Source organism: Dermochelys coriacea, chromosome 3 (genome assembly GCF_009764565.3).
Source record: "Dermochelys coriacea isolate rDerCor1 chromosome 3, rDerCor1.pri.v4, whole genome shotgun sequence".
Taxonomy (NCBI): Eukaryota; Metazoa; Chordata; order Testudines; family Dermochelyidae; genus Dermochelys; species Dermochelys coriacea.
Window position 1 is genome coordinate 164,422,278 of NC_050070.1, and position 13,364 is coordinate 164,435,641.

Below are 13,364 nucleotides of genomic sequence, written 5' to 3' on the forward strand. Positions count from 1 at the left end.
CTGAGCAACAGTATGTTGAAAACTAGACAAGAATTCTTCTTAATCTTACATTATAGCTAAAATGAAATACACAAGGGGGTAGTTGTTGTTGTTGTCATAAGTGTTTTAATCAGTATTGCATCTGGCAAGACCTCTGAAGGGCTTAGAACACTTTCCTTATTCCAAACACAGAAGTCTGGGTTAATTTGGCCTACTTTCAACTTGCCACCTGGTATTTCTATTGACCTGCACTGTCCTCTATTTTTGGCTGTTGTATTAAAAATACAGGAGGGGGAGCCAGTTTAAAATCTGGTTTTGTTCCACTGATTGCGTCACTCAATCACAGCACTGTCAGGCCTTCTAGTTACTTCTGTTACTCTTTGGACCCCTGAAACTTCATTAATTTCCATTTCAGGTGGATGGCCCCTTCCCTAAAAAGGGCTCCTACATAAGAACCTGATCCTTGAAGGGCACCTGGTGACATGTACTGAGTGCTTTCCATACTCACTGACCTCAATGGGAGATAAAGGCACTCAAACAGGATCAAACCCTAATGGCCTGATTTTCAGAAGAGTTGAGCAATCTCATTTCCCACGAAAGTTAACTGAATGGCAGGAGTTCAGTGAGTTTGGAAGCCAGCCCATAAGATTTCAAACGTTAATGAGCAAAAAATGAAAATAAACCAACCTAACCAAACCAAAAAACTTAATATTTTGCCTAATTTCCTGTGTTCTTATTATTTTCAGTTAAATGAATGTCAAAATAAAGTGTGTGTGCTTTTGAAGTACTAAATTAAAAAGTACACAGTCACAATTATCCCTGTCCCAGTTGAGAGAGATGGGAAATGAAACTGGTGTAACAGAGGCATAGGGAAGTTTGGGTATAAAAAATAAATCTGCTGACTGAAATACCCCCCCACACTATTTTATTTTCTTCAGACAGCATAGTGACAACTCTGACTTCAATGCCATAATGAGATGATGGCTCCACAAAGGGCACACCAAGGTAAAGTCCATGTCATCCAGAAATGGGAGCAAGCAGTTTTCACAAAAAGACAAAAATAGCCTGTTACCTAAGAGCTGAGCAGCTCAGCTGTTTGTTTTTTTACAAAAAGAGGAAAGGGAGCAAATATAGACTGACCTGGCTTCTGATCTGTTTCCATTCTTGACCCTACAGTCTTTCTTTTATATATGATATGAAATTCATTTTCCTGGCAAATGAGAACACCATGGAAGTTTTTGTCATCGACAAGGGTGGAGGGCAGGCTAGAATGAATAATTTAATGGGACTTCTTCATCTCTAAATTCTACCACTTCGTGAAATTCTGTGAGGAGCTGTTGGATTCATTTTGTAGCATCTCGGTGGCCAGCTTCTGAAATATGGTGTGAAAATCTGTATAAGGAACATACTATATTGTTATCGTTATTTGTTTGTTTAGTGCTAAAAATGTGTACAAAAATAAAGACAGCCCTTGCCCCAACAGGCTTAGAGTCAGATCCATGCACATGTACCATCATACCTGTGTGAAATTGCATTGACGTCAGTGGGTCTCCTCAGAGGTGCAGGGATCCCTCCATGCTGAGCATTTGTAGGTTCAGGGTCCGCAAGACAGACACAGAGATGACAAGAAGGCCTTGAAAATGCAGAGGAGGGAAGAACTTGAGGTCTGTTTTTTTAAAAAAACGTACTTGTTTTTAACTCACTTCTGTGGGCAGCATGGGCAATGAGTCTGAGGAAGGATTTGCACAAGGGGAGTCTGGTTTCTGTGTTCTCCTAGCAGTGCACAGAAGGAAAACTGACTTGAAGTGAAGAAGCTTGGGGTAATCCTCACAACCATAGTTCAGCTTCTGGTTGGGCTTCACCTAATCCGTGTAATGATTTGAGGCTCTTTAAAGGGCTTCCCAGGATTAGCCCTGTTTGAAATACAAAGGGTAGGTGGTTTTAAAAGGGCAAAAACTGTTTATCTTTATTAACTGTAAATTACTGAAGCCCTGAATTATGGCCATTAATAGAACAAAACTACAACACTTATAGTACCACTGTAAAAGAAACATTCCAGAAAAGTGGGGAAACTCTTGAGAAAAAATAATGAATATAGATAACTTAAACCCTTCCCCCACTGCCATTAGCAGTTCCAGAAGAATGAAAATCTTATTTGCATCCTGTCTGATAGATCAAAAGATCAAGCTAATTAAGTAGCTGTTATTGTTAGGAATGCTTTTTAGAAATGAAACATTAAATTGTATTTAGCACTCAACACCTACACACCAAAATACATAACCCAGATGAGCTAATCTTTAAGACTGGAGTAGAAATGAGCTAATGTTGTTAGGGGATTGTATGCACAATATGGCAAGAGATCAATAAGGACAGAGAAAAAAAAACCCACCCCAAACTACTCAGCTGCTAGCAATAAAGAAGCACCAAGTTGCAAAATGCATTAACTATTTCTTTGACTTCCATATTCTATATTCAGTGCAGTTTTATAATGCAGGCTCGCACCTTGGCTCCAGTGCTGCAGCATGTTCATTGCGACAGTATGTTCCTCTGCAATTCAGAGCTGCTATGTAAAATGTAGTAAAAACATGTTCCCTCTGCAGAATGATAGAAGGACATTTGTAATGCTGGACAGTATGGAAGCTGAACTGACAACATGTTATATGAGTTTTTTAAAAAATCCCAAAACCTAATTTTAGTTTTAAAAGCATGAAGCTGGCCTCAGAAGCTAAGCAACTGAATTTGTGAGCTGTTAAATGTCAGAGCTGACCTCTGGGAGTTTGAGGAGGGATGATGTGGTGAAGGGCAGGCTTCAGGTCATGTTTTATACAAAAAGTTTAATTGTTCTGGCTAGGAAGCAAAAGTGACTCATTTACTTGAAGTGGGTCCCTATCTCCCAATGCAGATTTTGAATGGGGGAGGATATGGCTAGCAATAATATCTTTAAAAGAATTGGACTGGTTTACTTCAGTATTTTAACTACTTCCATACAGATTCATTTGTTTTGGACACATAATTTGATAGTGGTCCAATGATAGCAAAACACAGTGCCTTTGTCACCCTTTTTGAACCCAAACAAGTCTTTTCACTGTGTTTAAAGCAGGGAGCTTTTTTGCCAAAGAAAATTGTATGCTATTGGGCCTTTTCTTAGCCTTTTATTGAAGAATGTTAATTAGTTTATAGCTATATGGACTGTAAAGTCATCATGACACCAAGTTAGTGGTATAGTATTTTCCAGTTGCATTTTCTTTATTGTCTCAGAAACTTCCAAGTCTAGATTAAGCATGTGCATTTTGAATGTGGCTAAAGATGAGTAACGTGAAAATAAATAAATAATCCCTCACTCTTTGCATACCAAGTACACAACTAAAATAGTGTGGGCATTTTTCATTTCAACTCAACTTGGCTATGACCTGTTCCACATGCCTTAATTCGCCAAGTTTTTGCCACCTGCTCAGTCTTGGAGTTCCCACTGCCATTACTAATCCACTAGTCCCCCCCCTCACCTCCACTTTAAAATGAAGAGCCACTGACTTGTCCTGCCTCTGAGAGGCCATCTTAGCAGAGTTCAGGAGCTGCAGGATTGGGAGGAGCAGCACAACAATTACAAAGATGGAGGATTTTTAAATGATAATAATGCTTTAGATTAACCACAGATTAACTACTGCTCTAGGGGAAGTCAACAGCAAACCCAACACTGACTTTGTTGGTGCTAGATGAGACTCATATAGTGCCTATCTCCTGTGAATCTCAACACACTTTATAAACATGAATTAATTAGGCCTCAAAACAATCTCTGTAAGGTAGATAAAATCCATTTTACTGACAGGTAAATTGAGGCACCAGGAGGTTAAACAACTTGTCTAAAAGTACTTATCTAACAACAGAACCTTGGAGCTCTAGCCCATTCTCCAAGCCTAACCAGCACTCCACTCTGAGATTCAAATGCTATGAAATGTGGAGACGAAAAAAGAGAAGAGGGAATTGAAGGGTGAAGGTATGAATGAAAGAAAGAGCATGGGATGGTAAAAGCAGCAAATGGATAGTGAAAGTAGTAAAGATGGGGCCAGAAAGCAAAGAAAAATAGGGTATGTACAAACTAAAAGGGAAGAAAGTAGATATGGCTGAAATTTTTCAAATTTATTTTTGTGACATTTTTCTTTGACGAATAACCCCTCCCCCCCAAAAAATGCAGACATTTTGCTGAAAGTTTTTTGCTCTCTTAAATAAATTTAAAAAGTAAATTAAAAAAATCGCACAATTTGTTACTGGCTTTTTGACCACTTTTTCTGACCACTGTGTACAGAAGAAACTCCTGAGTTTTTGCTAGCTCTTGGCCACCATAAAATGTGAACACAGAGCACAATCTAAGAATAATATATATACAGCATATGCCCACTATGTCCCTGGTCCTGTACCATTGAAGGCAATGGAAATGTTGCCATTGACTTCCATGGGAGCAAAAACGGGCCCTAAGAGCTTGATTTTTCAACCACTCCATACACAGTACTCCCACTGACTTTTAATACATGCAACAGTGGCAATGCTTAGAGTTGGCTGCACAATGGGTGGGATTTTCAGGGAAATTTCTGACCTTTTGGAGAAAAATTGAAAGCCAAAGATGTTCATCCAAAACCCAAAATATTTCAGACAAAAACTTTTGCGTTAAAACCAAGAATTTAAATTTAGAAATGACACCACAGTACCTTATCAGAGTTACAGTTCTCTTTTCTTGTGCCCCCATTCCCTGATAGGAACTGAGTTCTCTGACCAACCTGCATCTCCCATGATACATCATTGTCTCCCTGCTTGCTAAGCCATCACAGAGCATTATGGGAGACCTTGGCCATACTGCTTCATGGGAAATGTAGACCATCCTGGGAACCTGGCCCATAGAGGATATTGAAGGCATGAGGTACCAAAACTGCATCTCCTAGAAGGCACTGCAGCAGGGGTTTTCAGTTTGAGGTTTTGGCTGAATTTTTTTTAATTTTGTCTGACACTTTCCAGGGGGAAAAATCATTTTACTGAAAGCCCAATTTTTCATCAAAAATAAATTTGATGCATTTTTTTGACCAGCCCTTGAAATGACCCCTGCTTTCCTCTGCTCGATTTTTGCTATACTTTTAAAGTACATAAGAAAAGAGGCCTTAATTTGGGTTCCCCAGATGGACTACATCTCCCATGAAGCAGAATGGCCAGGACTCCCATAAAGCACTATGATTGCTCAGCAAGAATGAGAAAATATAAATAAGATATATGTATGCAAATTAAAAATGGACCCAAGCAGCAAACTTTGCAGCCATAATCATATTTGTCAGCCTATTATAGAGATAAGTGGGGGGCCAGTCATAAAGATTTGGTCTGGTTTCCCCAATGTCAGGTGTGCATTAAAGCATGTCATTGGTGTGAGCCCAAGTGTAGTATAAATGTTTTCATACACCATACCATGCACCTGTACCAAAAAAAACTGAGTTATCAACTGAAATGGCATCTGAAAAAGAATACACTATAAAGAAAAAGACACATCTGAGCACATCTTGTCTTATCTCTCTATCTGACGAGTTCTGTTTGTGCCTGAAAACAGTTTCACTTTGCTGGAGTTTGTTCCATGAATAGCTTCTTTGATTTCAGTTAGAGCGGGATGCTCAACAAAAATCTGGATCCAAAGCCTTGATCTGGTTTGCAACTTATCATTATAACGGACTGACTCCAAATACTGAATCTGAATAGCTAACAGTTTGAGAAAGTTCAGAATCTGAGCTGGAGTTCACACTCACAAAGAGAGAGAGAGTGGTTGTGCAGTTAGAACATGTCTCTAGTCTCTGTTTCCCAGAAGCTGGGAATAGGCGACAGGGGATGGATCACTTGATGATTACCTTTTCTGTTCATTCCCTCTGGGGCACCTGGCACTGGCCACTTTCAGAAGACAGGTTACTGGGCTTTGGTCTGACCCAGTAGGGCCATTCTTGTGTTCTTATTAATACGGGCTGTAGGAGACATGGGTTCAATTCCTGTTCTGCCACAACTATTCTGCATGAACCTGGTCAAGTCACTTAGATTCTCTGTACCTCAGTTCCCCCTCTAAAATAATACTATCCTACTGCATAAGGGTGTTGTGAGGCTAAATGGGGGGGGCATATAAATTCCTTTATAAAATAATTAGGGATTAGTTAGATCTGAAGGTTCAGTTCAGGCCATCACTAATTTTAATCTAAAATCCCCTCCAAATTTTGCTTTAAATGCTGTATTCTCACCCAAAACCTAAAAGTGACTCTCAGTCAAAACCATGCACTTTCATTTAGTTCATATCAAATCATGTGAAACCATAAATCTTCCCAGGTTTGTTCAACAGATTTTATGAACCTAAATCAACCTTTTGATGTACCCAGTCTGAGATTTGCGAATGGAAGAAAATATGAAAACAGGTGAGTTTCCCATTGTTCCAGATTGCATTGTGAACATTTTTCTTGGATTTAGCTGACTCAACACCTCTGAAAAGTGGAGACTGAAATCCTAACTGGGATCCAAAATTCACAACTAATCCCTATTGCCATGACATGCTGGATTCAAACACCCAGAAACTTTGGAAGCCTCAAAATCAAGAACTGTCAGAGCTGTTCCCTTTCCATTTATTATGTTTTTGACAATATCTGTTAGGATTTTTCACAAGATGTTTTTTAACTTTGCTTGTGGCTGCATATCATTATTTCTCATTCACAACTGGGTTCCACATTATTACTTCCTGACTGAGTTTTATGAACATTTCCTTATGTATAAAAAGCACAAGCCGTAAGAGACCCAATTACATAAGCAAGAATGAATGTGAGCTCTGATATGAGAGAAGCAGGTTGCATTATCTTGATTGCATTTCTTTTGAAGTAGAACGTGTCTTCCGGACCTCCATCTGCCATTCAAAATCTGCCTGTGAAAAAAAGAATCCCAGAAAAGCCAAATACTGAACTTAGAATATGTCCATACTGCAATCACCAGATGTGATTGTAGCTTGTGAAGACATCCCCCAGCTAGCTTTAATGTAGGTAGTTCAGATACCAAAGCAGTGATGCCGCAGCAGCCTGGGGTTCTGCATGCCAAAAGAATACTAGCCCAAGTAATTATTCGGTGTTCTGGGCTGGCTTCTACAGCCCATATTGAAGCCTATGCTGCCACAGCTTCTCTGCTCTGGTACCCAGGCCAACTAGATTAAAGCTAGTTCATATATGTCAACATGAGCCGCAGTCACGCTCTGTGATGGCAGTGTTGTCATACCCCTGGACAGTTAAATACTAGCACTAAGCATTGAATGCATACAACTAGTCTAAATCATTAAGTGTTAGCAGCCAATGTTATGAAATGTGGTAAGAAAATGTGCTAATCACAGTGCTAAAGTGCTTGTCCATAACCATGCATGGACATGGTTTCTGGGCTCCTGAACTGAACAAGAAATACAGGAGGATATTTTTGCCTTTCCTTCTTAAGGGTATCACATTGTGTGTTTGCTTCTGTGGATGCCTGCCAGCATCCTGAAAAGGGAGACAGCCCTCACATTAATCTCCTCGCAATGGTTGTTTCATGGATTTGTTTGCTCAAGACTTGTTAAAACTCCTAGTAAAGATACGCTCTCTAAACCTAACTCTACAGGAGAGTGCAGGGGGCTGAGATGATGGATTTACTTGCTCAAGGGGGTGATAAAGTCAGAAGAGTTTAATGATATCTGATGACGAACCTCAATAGATTCAGTGTTTTGTCCAGGTGAGTACTTAAAAGCTTGGATACTTATTTAGAGCTCTTGGCTCTGCAAGGTAGAAAGCTCATGGGAACAATCTCTTTCCTGAGATTTCTTGTACATCCTGTTTCTCTTCCAGCCAAAAATGAAAGGTGAATGGACTTTCTTGCATTATTTGAGCACTGCCACTACCAGCGTGAATGCAGATGTGCACAAGAAAATGAAAAATAATGGGTTAATTTCACCATGGATTACTCAGGCTTCTACTGGCACAGGCAAGGGTGCAGGGCCTTGGGTGGAGGATAGCCCAAGTGACGGAGGTTGTGGAGCGCAAGGCAACAACTTCCCTCTTCATTGGAGAACCCGTAAGGAATCAGTGCAGCCCAATCACTGGGGGCCCCACTGGCCAAGATGTGGATGATGCACTTTTTCAATCAGCACATCTTTGCTGCACCCTTCACCAGCAGGATTTCTATGGAGCCCTGAGCAGAAACTAGAGCTGCTCCCATCTTGTGAAATCTCTAAGGAAAGGCAGCAGTGTAAACACCATGGTGGCAGCCGGCCTCTATAGCCTACTAGGGCCAAGTCAGCATCGGGATTTTTTTTTTCTGTAGCTCAAAAGAGATTTGGGTTGAATTTGCGGTAAAGGCTCTGTTCATTCCTTATTTGAGACCAATGCATTCAACCAGCTTTGGATTTCACATGGCTATTATGAAATTAGTATCCTGGGTAGCTTTTGTATGAGGTTGCCCTGTTCAATTTGCTTTTATGATCTAATAAAAGACCAGCAACCATGACTTACATGAGTATACAGAATTAGAATGGGCTTTTCAAACTATTCAGTAAGCATTTAATATGCCAGCACAGGAAGCATGATGTTATAGGAACTCAACATTGTACCTTGTAATGTGACTTATGCTCATCACTGGTTATTGAATTTATGTTGCTGGGGACAGGGCACTGAGAATGTCTGTCCTTCCACTTCCTTTCACAATATTGTTATTTATGAGAATGTTGTGAACTCTCTAAAGCCTGGTTTATATGAAGTGTTTGGAAAGGCATTTGCTATAATGAATGTGTAGTGGGGGAACGTGGAATTTTATCAAGTTACACAGGAGCAGATACTGTAAGGCAAAGAATTAGGAACAAATGAAAACATCAGACACCCCGTGTTATTTTAATTCTAAGGAAAGTAGCTCATACTGTGCATGTGACTTTTGTTTTTAAACTCTTCCCCCTCCAGTGCAGATGGACAAAAACTTAACATGTTGTTCTTTTTATTTTTTTTCCATGGAAGCGAAGAGCTAATATTTTAGGAAGAGATTTTACAAATGCAATTACAGCAACACACTGTAGTTTAGTTTGCACATGGGTAAACACATGCTTTCACACCAAGGGAAAAGTTTAGCTTGGCACCTGGGACTGAAAAGCATGACTCCAATCTCACTTTAAAGCCAAACCTGCAGAAACTCAAGCCATTTCCAAAAATAACATCAGAATTAGAGCCTTGAACCTCCTCAGACTGGTCATGCTGAGAATGATGATCCTGGGGACCAACAAAGCTACTGAGTCCCCTACGGAGACGTTGTGCATGCTGATTTTATGTTCCAGCCATGCAGAATGAACCATATTTCAGCAACTGAATACAAGTGTAAATGAAATAAATTCAGTTCCTAGGGTTTTTTGTTTGTTGTAAGTATGGACTTGCGTTTTTACTTGCAGTATCATGGCAAGCCTAGTAGAGCAATCAAGGTCCTATTGTAGGTGACACATTGTCATAGGGACATTGATTACCATGGGCTCAGCTGCAGGTTTCCTACAAGCCCTGAGTATCTATCGGCATCTATCTTAGGTACTAATATGGCCCCCATTGCTATGGTTTCTGACTGTCTCACAATGCTTAATACATTTAGCCTCACAACATGCCTGTATTATCCTCTCTTTACAGATTGGAAATTAAAGGACAGAGACACTTAGTGACTTGCCCAATATCACACAGAAATTCTGGTGGAGCAAAGACCTGAACTCAGATTCCCCAAATTGTAGGTAAGCCCCTAACAACTGAACCAAATTTACTCTACACGTAGTTGCACTTCCCCAGGTACAGATTTGTCATGTTCTGGGGTGCATTCCAGACCAGGGAGGGGTTGTGTCACTGCCTGCCCTGTAACCCTGGGTGCCTCACAATGCTTTGCTGCTGTAGCTCCCAACCTGGGCTGCTCACCTAGCAGCATGCAGGTTGCTTGTAACCAAGGCTGGTAGAAACCAGTGACTGGTGTGCTGCTGGCAGGCTGCTGGGGTCAGAGCTGTTGGACCAGGGCTGCAGCATGAGTGTCTGCGGATAGCTGCAACCCTGGTCCAACAGCTCTGACCCCAGCATCCTGCCAACAGCACACCAGTCACTGGTTTCTACCAGCCTTGGTTACAAGCAAACAGATGACCCCAACAACCTCCCAGTCCCGAATTTCCCCCAAACTGTGCACCCTGAAGTGTCCCACCATCTCCTGGATGGCTCAGAGAAATAATAAAGTGTGTTGCTCCTGTAAAGAGACAAAAACCAGATCACAGCTTATTAACTTAACAAGGATGAATACTCCCTTTCATTTAAACATCACTGAGTAGATTTATAGTAAAAATAAAAAAAATATTTAACAATAGGACTTAGGTTAAGGGATTCTAAGTAAAAGAAATACAGTTAGAAAAGGTTACAAGCAAATAAAAGTGAAAGCACACATCTTAAGGTCTAAAACTTAATCTAGCAAGATATAGGCATTGTTCAAAATGATGTCTCTCACCAGTCATTCTTTTTCCCAGCCATAGCTAACTTTCCCTCAGTCAGGACCTTCCACAAAAGTATAAGGTGCTGGCTTCCCTTGTCTTCTTAGGTGAAAGATCTTTGCTTAAGCAGGTGAACACTTATATTCAGTTCCAGAGACTTCAACCCCCACCTTGGTTGGAGAACCCATCTTTCTCAGCTTACAAGAGCTCCGGCCTCATGTGTCTGTCCAGTGATGGATGCCAAAGATAGCTTCTATCCTTGCTTATATCTTTCAAAGTTCAGTTAACTTGTTTCAAGAGGCAGGATGATCTCATGCTGTTCTTCCCTTCTTGTGGACTTCCCATCCGCTTGCTGATTTTTATGTAAATGGGGCTTCCATTGTTTTTGGACACCTTATTTAAACTCACTGGAGACAGGTTTTTAAAGCACGTCTACACTACCAAATTAGTTCAACCTAAATATATCGGTATACAGCCACTGCAGTAATTAAATTGTTTTTGCATGTCCACACTCCTTATATTGGCAGTGTGAGTCCTCACCTGGGACGCTTGTACCAGTACCAGTCAATATAAGCAACAAAGTGTCTATACTGACACTGTGTCGACCTAACTACATCAACTTTGACTCTACATCTGTCATAGAGGTGGAGTTATTAAATCAGTGCAAGCAACATTTTAGTGTAGGCACTTCCATAGTTAGGTCAACGTAAACGGCCTTGTGTTGACCTAATTCTGTAGTGTAGATCAGGTCATAGTTGTGACATTCCCTCCTGTCTGGGCAGACTGTAAAGCCTAGTATCAATGAGTATCCTTATATACTGTTAATATATACATTTCACAATGCTATCAATCACCAGTGGGTCATTAACTTTCAAAAAAGACCTCACTCTATACACTTTTACAATACAGTAATGTAGTATACAATCCGTTGTTTATTGCTTGAGGTTCAGCCCTGTCTCTATAGACCAGAAAACCTTTAAAATGGATTCTTCTGAAAAGTAAAACCCAGACAAAGCTTCTCTCTCCTGCTGGGCATGGACGCCATGCTGTCTTCTCCCCCACTTGTTAGTGTGAGGTTTGCCTCCATCTGTTGTTAGTTTGTTGGGTCTGTTTACTGCTAATATGTAAATTGACATAAACACACATTCCTTTGTTTAGGATAGACCTATTTAACAACTCTCCCTGACGTACCTAGTTTACACACATTTTAGTTATAATTCCAGGATGTATTAATAATTCTTAATACCCATTGTGTGCATATATCACACAAGAATATTAATGAGCAGTGAGTTATTAGTCTTCATATGATGCAAGGAGTATTCTATACAAAAAGTATACAATGGTGTGTAGGGTGTGAATACATGGCTGCTTAGTGTCACAGGAATGTGATACACAGAGTCACTGTCTGGTTCCTCCCTTTGCTGCAGTGGAGGGAAGTAGTCTGCACCAGCCCTGTATTTGGTGCAGATTACTTCCCCTGGTGCATGGGGAGCTGAGGGGAAGGAGGGGAGCCACAGCTCCTTCCACTCCCTGTCCAAATGTATGAACAGGGACTGGCGGCACCCATAGAGGTTGCTGTCTTCTGTGATGCAAGTAGCCCACATGAGGAAGGAAGGAAAGAAGCTCTTTTTCGTCCCCTTACTCCCCTGTTCAGGACCATAGCCACAGTGGTTAGATACTTCCTAGCCCTTATGTGGCTGCACAGAGGAGGAGAGGAAGTCAGTATCACTCCTTGTGCATCTCTATAAAGGCCAGCTACATTTGCAGTCCTAGCATACACAGAAACCAAGGAGCTATGCCCAAGATGCTTCCCCCTAGGAGCAACTGGACAGGTAGAGGCAGGAACAAGACAGACCCTTGAATCTATCCCCCATGTGCCAGCCAGTTGGACACACAGGGGAAGGATGCTTCACTCCTGACAGGGGTATTGCAAATTAGCCCCCATCCCATACACAACTGGGGAGCCACCTTTTATTGATGGCTGTATGCCCACAGCAAAGCCTTGCCCAACATTATTTAACATTTAGTATATTTAGCTGGTGGCACAATACGTTTTAATTTCCCCATGTATAGAGATTCTGCTAGGAGAAGCAACATAATTCACACAAACTATTACAGATCCTGAGCAGCATAATAAACCAGAGTGATTGATAATATGCATACACCCCGTGCCTTATTATTCAGCTCTGCATAAAAATGTCTACGGTATGTTAAGAAGGATGCCCTGACAACCAGAATCAGTGTTTATGAAACTCAAGACCCTGTCCAAGAGCCTCCTAATACAAATTTTCCTCATCAGAGGACTGTTCCCTATAGCTCACTTCTAGGCATTTTCCATCTCAATAAACATTCTGTTTTGCACGTTTTGGTAGCTATTTAAGCTACTTCGTAGGAGGGGCAAAAAATAGACCAGAAGGCCTTTCCTAAGGCCAAATCCTGAAGCCCTGACACAGGTGAGTTTTGTCTGCATGAGGACTGACAGTATGCTTGTTCCCGCATTCTTTCAATACTCCTCTTTATGCTTGGCACTGTTAAGTGGCCCTATACACATGCTGTTTCCCAAAGCTTGGGCCCACAGCATGAAAAGTAATGACTGTGTGCTAATTATAGGCAAAAAATATGTAACTATTGTGGCTGCACAGAATCCCTATGCTGCAAGTAACATGCCCATTGTACCGTGTCTCGGGGCAAGGACTGTAAGCCCTTCAGCAGCTAAGCCTTGTAGGCACTAGTGGATCCCAATAACCACTCAGACACATGGCTAAGGGAGAGGTTATTTTAATAATGCTGGCAGGAAAAGAAAAAGTTGCCAATATCCTAGGTATAGAGGCTTAAGAGTTACAGTTCAAGTGAATAATGGCGCTTGTTATCTAGGTCCCTAGGA

The 13,364-nt window shown here is 41.0% G+C and overlaps 1 long non-coding RNA gene across 1 annotated transcript in view; it reads right to left on the reverse strand.

Annotated features, from left to right (window-relative positions):
• LOC122459501 overlaps nucleotides 1-1,580 on the reverse strand; it is a 49,186-nt gene extending 47,606 nt beyond the window's left edge. Inside the window, exon 1 of the long non-coding RNA XR_006280239.1 lies at nucleotides 1,499-1,580. This is a non-coding gene — a long non-coding RNA (uncharacterized LOC122459501). The remainder of the gene's footprint in view (nucleotides 1-1,498) is intronic.
• Between the last annotated feature and the right edge of the window lie 11,784 nt (nucleotides 1,581-13,364).